An 8,322-nucleotide genomic window follows, 5' to 3' on the forward strand; every position below is an offset into this window, starting at 1 on the left:
ATAAAGTTATAACTTTGACCCTTCTAGAGTCTTCTTCAAAGTCCCCATGTGATTAGCCCCACATGCATGAGTAACGTGGCATCCACTCATACCATAGTGGTCAAACACAGTAGGTCAACTTCTTGGAGGCATAACTTTTCTATACGAACTTCGATTGACGCAACTCTTGCATCATTGGAAAGGTATCTAAGTGTAAAATGGCATAACGAGGTCCAAGCAACGTTGCACGAAGTGGGGACCTTTTTTGGAAGCGGGGACGCGGAAGTGTCATTTTCTAAAAATCTAGGAAGCGAAGCGTCTCGAAAGCGTCTACTATATATCATATATATATGTTTTTTCCATTTAAATTCAAAACAAACATCCCAAATACCATATTAGTTGTAGAAGACATGAAAACATGCATATTTTTACATAAATCAAGATAGATATGGCATCGATAATTCCATTGTACATAAATGATTAATTATTCGAGCATCAACCTCTATATTCTAGCAATTACAAACACACATCAAATTTTTAAGCATATTATAAAACATACAACATTTAAGCATATTATAAAACATAAAGCATAAAGCATATTATCAGGCAAGTGAGCAACCGTCAACATTAGTCATGTCCAAAATCCAAATAATAATGTTCAAAAAATAGGCCACTTGGCCACCACCAAGACAAAAAGGTTCAAATTCACAAGAAGCCTACAAGTCTAATGATTAATCTATGACAAAAGTAGTAAATTGTGAATATATATACTAATCTCTCCTCCTTCCACCACGAAGAGTATATGGCGGTGGGCCTCCACATGGTGGCAATGAAGAGGATGGTCACTGTGGAAGTTTTGGCACTAAAACTGATGAAGATGAAGCCCCTGTTGTTGGTGTTGAACCATGGAACCTGGGAACCAAGGGACCAAATGGGGGTGACATCTCAACTCAATCATCATCATCCTGGAATCGCTCAAAAAATTAATACCAAAAAAACAACTAGTTAACAAAAAAATTAAAAACGGGAATTAGAGAAATGCTTTATAAGCAAACTTGACACATTTGAATTCAATGGACATACCACTTATTGACTGAATTTTGAAATTCATACCACAACAGACATACATGGATAAGAGCATCCTCTAATTGCTCTAATCGCAACACTCCATCCTCCAAATTGGGCTCCTTTGGATTCCTGTCCCAAACCTTAAGGTCTTTATTAGTCCCTGCATCATCACAATAATGGGACAACAATCGCAAGTTGTATTGAACATAAACCAAGCTCTCTGCCCGATCTAAACTCAACCTATTCCTTTTAACACTGTGGATGAAAGAATAAGAGCTCCAACACCTCTCGGCAGAAGAAGTGTTTACCCCCTGTGATAGCACTTGCAATGCCAAAGTCTGTAGAAGTGGAGTAGCACCTCCATGCATGTTCCACCACTCAAGAGAAGAAAAACTCTCTCGATCTCTAATTGCATGCATGCTCCCAAATGGACCAGTGCTAAGCGTATAGTTGCTCAATTGTTTCCATACCATGGCAGCCTCCTCCTCATCAGGGACTAATTTATCCAATGCAATCATATATTTTTCTAGAACCTCTGGATCTAGGTGTGGTTTTCTCCTGCTCCCCCTCCCCCCAAGTGCTGGTGTTGAAAGCCATGATGGATGATAGTATTTAGGTGTCAAAACATATGCTAATGCATGCAATGGAACATTTAGCATTTCCCATCGGTTTTCCACCTATGCATGAATATAATTGTACAAGGTGATATCTCTGGGCTCAACAATGTCTTTAATCTACTCCAACATGCTATCCATTTGCTCATAAACCTCCCCAATTATTGGCCGATCTGAATTTGCAAACTTGATCATGTAATAAATTGGTTTGGTGATTTGCAAATCATATTTAACATGTGAATAAAAGAACATGTCAAGAATAGTGTCCTTGGCTACATTAGCCCCATCTCTATCAGTGTTAATTTCCTCCCATGATTCACAGGTCACCACATTAGTTAAAGCTTGTCTCGCCTTCACTAGCCGCCTAAAGGTGAGGTAATAATTTGCAAATGTTGTTTTTGCAAGTTTACCCTTATATGCCCTGTATAGAAGTAGTTTACCCTCTCGATAGAAGTAGTTTACCCTTATATGCCCTGTGATAAATTTAATGAATTGCTTTCCTCTCCTATAAAGCTCATTAATCCACCCACATTCTTTATGTTTCACAATATCATGCATCAAAGGGTTCAATGTGTGCACCGAGCACCTAGCCCAAAAGATGTGTGGATGAGTACACTCAATAACTTTTCCTGCTGCCTTACAATTTGTTGCATTATCTGTGATCACTTGAACCACATTATTCAGACCAACATCTTTGATTGATTGCATAGGAGATCTGCAATGTTTTGGGAACTTGCATTGATGGAGGAGTCATGACATGTAATAAATAGTGCACCGCTAGCAGAAACACCAAGAACATTTATCAAAAGTTGGTTTCTAATATTTGTCCACCCATCTGATACAATGGATACCCCGTAATCCACCCACTCATTTGTAAAACGTGTCAAAGCTCTTTGAACCTTTGCTTTTTCTCTTTCTAATAACATGGTTCTAGCTTTCTCATAGTTGGGGGCCTTGTATCCTTTTGGGGCTTCATTGATGGTCTTTACCATTTCATGCAAATAGGGAGAGTGAAGCACATTGAATGGTACACCACAAGCACAAAGAAATCGGGCTATCTTTCCCTCCACATCATCCCTCCCAGCAACATTCAAGAAATCCCCTATTGTTCTTTTACCTCCAGAGTTTGCAGAGGTACCATGAGGAGGTGAGCTACCAAATCTAGAGGTTGCACTTGATTCAGATTGAGTTTTTTGTTTCTTGCTTTTTTGTTGTGCAACCTCCTCTATTTGGATGTATTTTCTTCTTTGTTCAGCTGAAATGTTTGGGCAAATTTGTATCCCCACAACACCATTTTTATCATCATTGTCCATCACCCCACAAAGATGCCTCCTCACATGGGTATATGAACCACTAAATGGTTTTCCTCCATGACAACCATGAGGGCACAAAAATTTGTAGCTTCCACCACCTTTTCCCCCTTCAAGTTTGGTCACATAGTTCCACAAGGGTGTTAATGCAACTTTCCCCTCTAGTGTTTCAGTGTTCCCTTTAGGTTCATCCCCTTCCTCTTCAAACCCTTCCTCCTCATCATACATTGGGTCACTCATATGGGGACCACTATCCTCTTGTTCTTCTTCCCTTCTATTCCTACTCCCCCTTGCCATCATGAAAACCAAAAGTGGAATGATACATAGAAGCCAAAAGAACACCATCTTGGAATATGAATATAGGTGGTGGACAACCTGCAATTAAATGAGCAAGAAGAAAGAATGGGAAAGAGTAGGAGAGGGAGGAGAAAAATAAAAAAACAATGACCAAAAAAATGAGGGAGTTTGGGGTTTGCACTTACCTCTTTAGCTCTTGTAGATGGAAGCCCTTCTTTACTCCTCCAAGCTCCTCCTCCTTCTCCTAGCTCCTCCTTCTTCACTCCTCCAAGCTCTCCTCAAGTCTCTCCTCTCTTTCTCCTCTCTTCTCCTCTCTTCTCCAAGCTCTCAAAAAATACAAGTGAGCAAATGAGAGGTGAAAGAGCCTTTTAATCCCTTCATTCCCTACCCTAACCCAACTTGGACCCACCCCCAACCACTAGATAAATAAATAATAATAATAATAATAAAAAACCGTTTTTGTGGGGCCGTGCGGCAGAACCGACCGGCTACCCATGGAATCTGTCATGATCCATACGTATCTAGCCCTAAAACACGAATCATGCCGGACATTTCCCACGGGGTAGGAAGCATATTTTCTGAGATGCGTTTTGGGGTTTTGATCCACGGGGGGGCATTCGTGCAACACTGAGTCCAATGGTTAAATAGAAAAGTTTTACCCCCAAAACATCATTTAAAGCCTCAAAATGGCCCTGGAATATTTCATACCCCAATTCTCCAAACTAAGGCCCATCGATCATGCAAGCTGATTTCCCCAATTTTACCACTAATAAACCATCAACATGGATGTCAAATAATATAATAATTCAATCTAGATTAGGTAACCCCGCACACCCGTTAACAAATTCCATTTTTGAGTTGATCATGACAAGAGTACCCATCCACAAGGTAACTCCTAACGCAACACCCCCATTTCCCTTGTCACTAGCTGACCATAGGTTACCTTTCTAAATATATTCCAAAAATGATTTATGCATGACCATAGGTTACCTTTCTAGATACACTCCATAAATTATTTAAGCTTAAGACCGTGAATTTTAATTTATTGTATCATTATTACATCTATTGTACAATGCCGCAGAATCTTACCTGCTACATTCCAAGAAACAAATATAAGTTCATGTTCAAAGATTGATTGGTCTTGTAAATCCATTATAGTAGTGTGCTAAGGAACTATAGAAGATATAAGTGTGTCCTTGAACACATTTATCCACGTCCAGCAGGATCTCACCAACTACCTTTATGTCTTGAAATGTACTATCATTATCACTCTTAGATTGCTGCTTATTCATTTTCTCATATGGGTGATGAGGCTTGGTGCAAAGAGAGTTGTTTCCCTTCTGCATTATAGACTTTTCCTGTGCTGAAACAACAGGTGGAGGATAATTAACTTTAGCCCTGCATACCGCTTTCAATGGGTCACTTCATTTATTTTACTGATCATTTATTGTCATTCATTGGTCCTTGTGGAAGCATCAATCTCCTTATTTTCATTCCCATATCCATTTTCTTCCTTTAATGTTCGTCCTTGTGGACCAATTGACCATGATTGTTGACAAGAGAGCAATCTTTAATCTGATGCTCCCTTGATCTGCATTTGAAGCATGAGTTAACATGTTAGGAAGATTGAGGTAGCTAATTGCAACATGGACCTTGAAAACTTTTCCATTTCAAGGTGATATAATGAAGATGAGGTTTTGATATGTGAATCTCGACACAAACTATAGTATGCACCTTGTGTGTTCTATTTTTTGCTAATTCTAACACCAAGAGTTTATCCAAAGGTTTCTTTTTTCTATGTGATTCACGGATCCCGGAGATCGGTGACTGCTACATCCACAGAATATTTGTACTAGGCAAATCCACCCGAAGGGATCACTTCCAGCCGGCTTAACCTTGAGGGTGTCAAGAGAATTGAGCCCATAACCTCTCAATAGCAAAGGTGCTTTAATGAAAGGGACTCGACCAATTGAGCTAACCCTCAGGGCTAGTTTATCCGAAGATTTCATGATGTGTTTGATGCAACTTCTATATAATTCATCCAGAAAAGCAATCATTCCAAAGAGGATAATTCTTTGGCAAAACACAATTAACATCAAACTGAGATTTCCAGGATTGTGCATATAATAGCACACCAGCTATGTTCCAATCCCATCTTTTAAAGCTTCCTTTGCACCACCCTCGCGTTTGAAAAGCATGTCAGTGTAAACTTTTCCTGCGCTATGCTTTGATTACACCTCCCAAGAGTTGTCATTTGCGCATTTTCGTTACCTTCATAGGAGGATAGTCTCGCCGAGAATAAAAAGCCTAATGGACTGCCTGGGTAACTTGTCATTGATTTATTGTGCAATAGGAACATTGGACAAACACCCAGGCAGTTGTACAAGTCAACGTCTTCCAAAACCTCTTTGCCCGAGATTAGCGGTTGCTCATAGAACCTCCTCTTTTCATTCATATCAGTATATTCTTGCACTACAACTAAGGCTCTTGCCTTGTGAAACCATCTTAACGCTTTGTCAAACTAAACAACCTAAAAGACAATCAATTTCAGCACATTGAACAGGTGATCTTAATAGCAGCTTGTTTTTCATTTTAATGTCTAGCAATTCTTAATCCAAGATCCATTGACTCCTATCACCCTAGATTCATTAGCAAAAAACAAAATTGCACTCATTCCCTCATTAACCGTTGCTTCTTTTTTTGGTCAGATAAACCACTTTTGACTGGGCGATGAATATTTTCACCCATTTTCCCTTTAGATTGGAAAAAATGGTTTGTAGATGGGTAATAAGTGAAGTTAAAAGAATTTCCTGTTCTTAAATATCAGTGTCCCCATTTCTGATATTGAGCTTCATTCTTTAACCTTTGCTAGACTCGGTCATTAGTGTTCATGTCCGATCCCCCCACCTTCCTAGGTTTTATAGGACTTTGTTTTGTTGGATTTGCAAAGCAATGGAATCAGGTATTACGGCGCATTCTTTTTCCAAATTTGCTTAATGATGTAAATTAAAATGCACAAAATAAATCAATGTACCTGCGGAAAATTTGTTAAGCGAGAGAGTCTTTCAGAGTGGAATCATGGTCATTTGTACCAGCTACAGTTTGCCTTCAAGCTGGACAGCGTCGAATTCAGTTATAGGAAACTGACAGTCTTGAATTCAGCACGGGGAAAAAATGGATCCTCGACAACCTCGAACTTCAGTGGACGGAAAAATGGACTGAAAAATAACTTTGGAAAGGAGACCTCTAATTGCGTGCTAGCGTTCAAATTTTAATAATATTTGTAGCTTTACTTTTATGCAGAACGAATGAAATTGTAAAAAATATGAATGAATCTATTATAATTCCAAAAACGTGTCCATCTTGATTCCTGGAAATTTGGAAGCTCCATATGTTTAAAAAATGAAGAGAGCATTGAGAAGCAAACGAGAATGCGAGAAATCGATGTAAATATTAAAATTTGTATACATTATAAGAGAAAATGTAATAAAATTTATATATATTCTAGTGATTTTGGGTAATATATATGATATGTAGTGGAAATAAATTGAGAAAATTTAAAAATGTTTGATTACAAACAAATTCAAAATCAAAAGTGTAGTTCTTTATATTATCTTGTTAAGTGAAACAGAGGTGCGAGTCATAAGGTATTTAAAAAAAATGAGCAGATGGCCTAAGGTTGTCTTCAATGACATATTGTGCAAAAGAAAGAAACTTGGATGCAGCTAAATAACAAATGGTTTAGTAAATGGGGTATTTGTTATGGATAAGTTCCACAAACGTACTTGGGATAAAGAGTTAGGGAGAAAGAAAAAGTATTATATCGAAGTGTTTAATCACACTCATAATCATCAACAAAAAGCGTACATAGAGGCCAATATTTCTTGGAGAACTAAAATTCTTATTGCTTAGTCAAGGACTAATTCTCATCAACTCCCTTTTGAAAAATAGCGGTAGAAAAGGCCAAAAGAAGTGTGAGAGGAAAGAGTATGTATTTTTCGTTCTTCCGGAAAACTGGAAACAAAAGAGCATTTCATTTTAGAATGTGAGACCTTCAAAGACAACAGGGAAAGTTATGCAGATATTCTAGTAGCTAGCTCTTGGGATAATCTATTTAGTGAGGAGTTTGTCGAGAAGCTAAAAGCGTTTATTATGAGGCTTCACAGGAACAGAGTCGAATATATCAACTAGATAAAGAAGCAATATGTCTCGTAGGCTATCTTTAGCCTCGTGAACGTTAATATATATATATATATATATATATTCGAAGCAATTGAGTCTTAGTAGTGCAACTGGTTGAGAAAGGGTTTCCTTAGTACAGCGGCCTATGCAGGGTTTCTTTAGTAAGGCTACCTATGTTTAAACCTCACAGAGCTACTAATTTAAAAATGTTGATTAAAAGAAAGTTTCACTCAAAAAAGATGATAGAGGAAATACAACAAAATTTGGATAGAAAAAATATAATAAATTAGCTTATTGAGAAAAATAATATTAAAAAAAAAACAAATCATTGGATAACATGATTTTATTTGGAGAGCCTTTTTGAATAAACATCCTTATTTTTGGGATAACATATGTGATGTTTTAAATAATAAATTATTAATATATTTTAATAGAATTTTTCAAAATGAATAAGTGTAACTCTGAGTATTTTGAATTACAATTTTTTGTTTAAGTTTATATTGTATTATCTTAGAAAATCAAGAAAAAGAAGTATATATGTCATGCATCATCAACATATTTGGCCTTGAGTAGGTCGTCTTAATTTGCCTAATGGGGAACGGAAAATTTGACAGTCTATTTATGGAATAATTAGTCCAAAATTTAAGGAATATCAACATTACAAGCATAACTAAACTATCTATATGTGCACTGTAAAAACAAAAACTGGAACTAAACATGTAAACTCAAGTATTTGAAGAAGTGCCTAAAGTTGTGTCTCTAGCACTTGATCCTAGAGGGGCATGAGACTCAAGTTTGCACTGGAAATGAAGCTCAATGTGAGCAATCCTCTCTTCAATCTTGTCTAACCAATAATTTTGATTACATTGATA

The 8,322-nt window shown here is 37.3% G+C and overlaps 1 protein-coding gene across 1 annotated transcript in view; it reads right to left on the reverse strand.

The window, feature by feature from the left end:
• Positions 1-6,543, reverse strand: part of LOC149217669 (thiamine biosynthetic bifunctional enzyme TH1, chloroplastic-like) — a 229,155-nt gene extending 222,612 nt beyond the window's left edge. Inside the window, exon 1 of the mRNA XM_089391398.1 lies at positions 6,303-6,543. The gene's annotated coding sequence lies outside the window, so the exon portion shown is untranslated. The remainder of the gene's footprint in view (positions 1-6,302) is intronic.
• Positions 6,544-8,322: the final 1,779 nt, after the last annotated feature.

The sequence above is a fragment of the Pinus tabuliformis genome, chromosome 1_1 (genome assembly GCF_031772625.1).
Source record: "Pinus tabuliformis cultivar Carrire ecotype Pingquan chromosome 1_1, CPIR1, whole genome shotgun sequence".
Lineage (NCBI taxonomy): Eukaryota > Viridiplantae > Streptophyta > Pinopsida > Pinales > Pinaceae > Pinus > Pinus tabuliformis.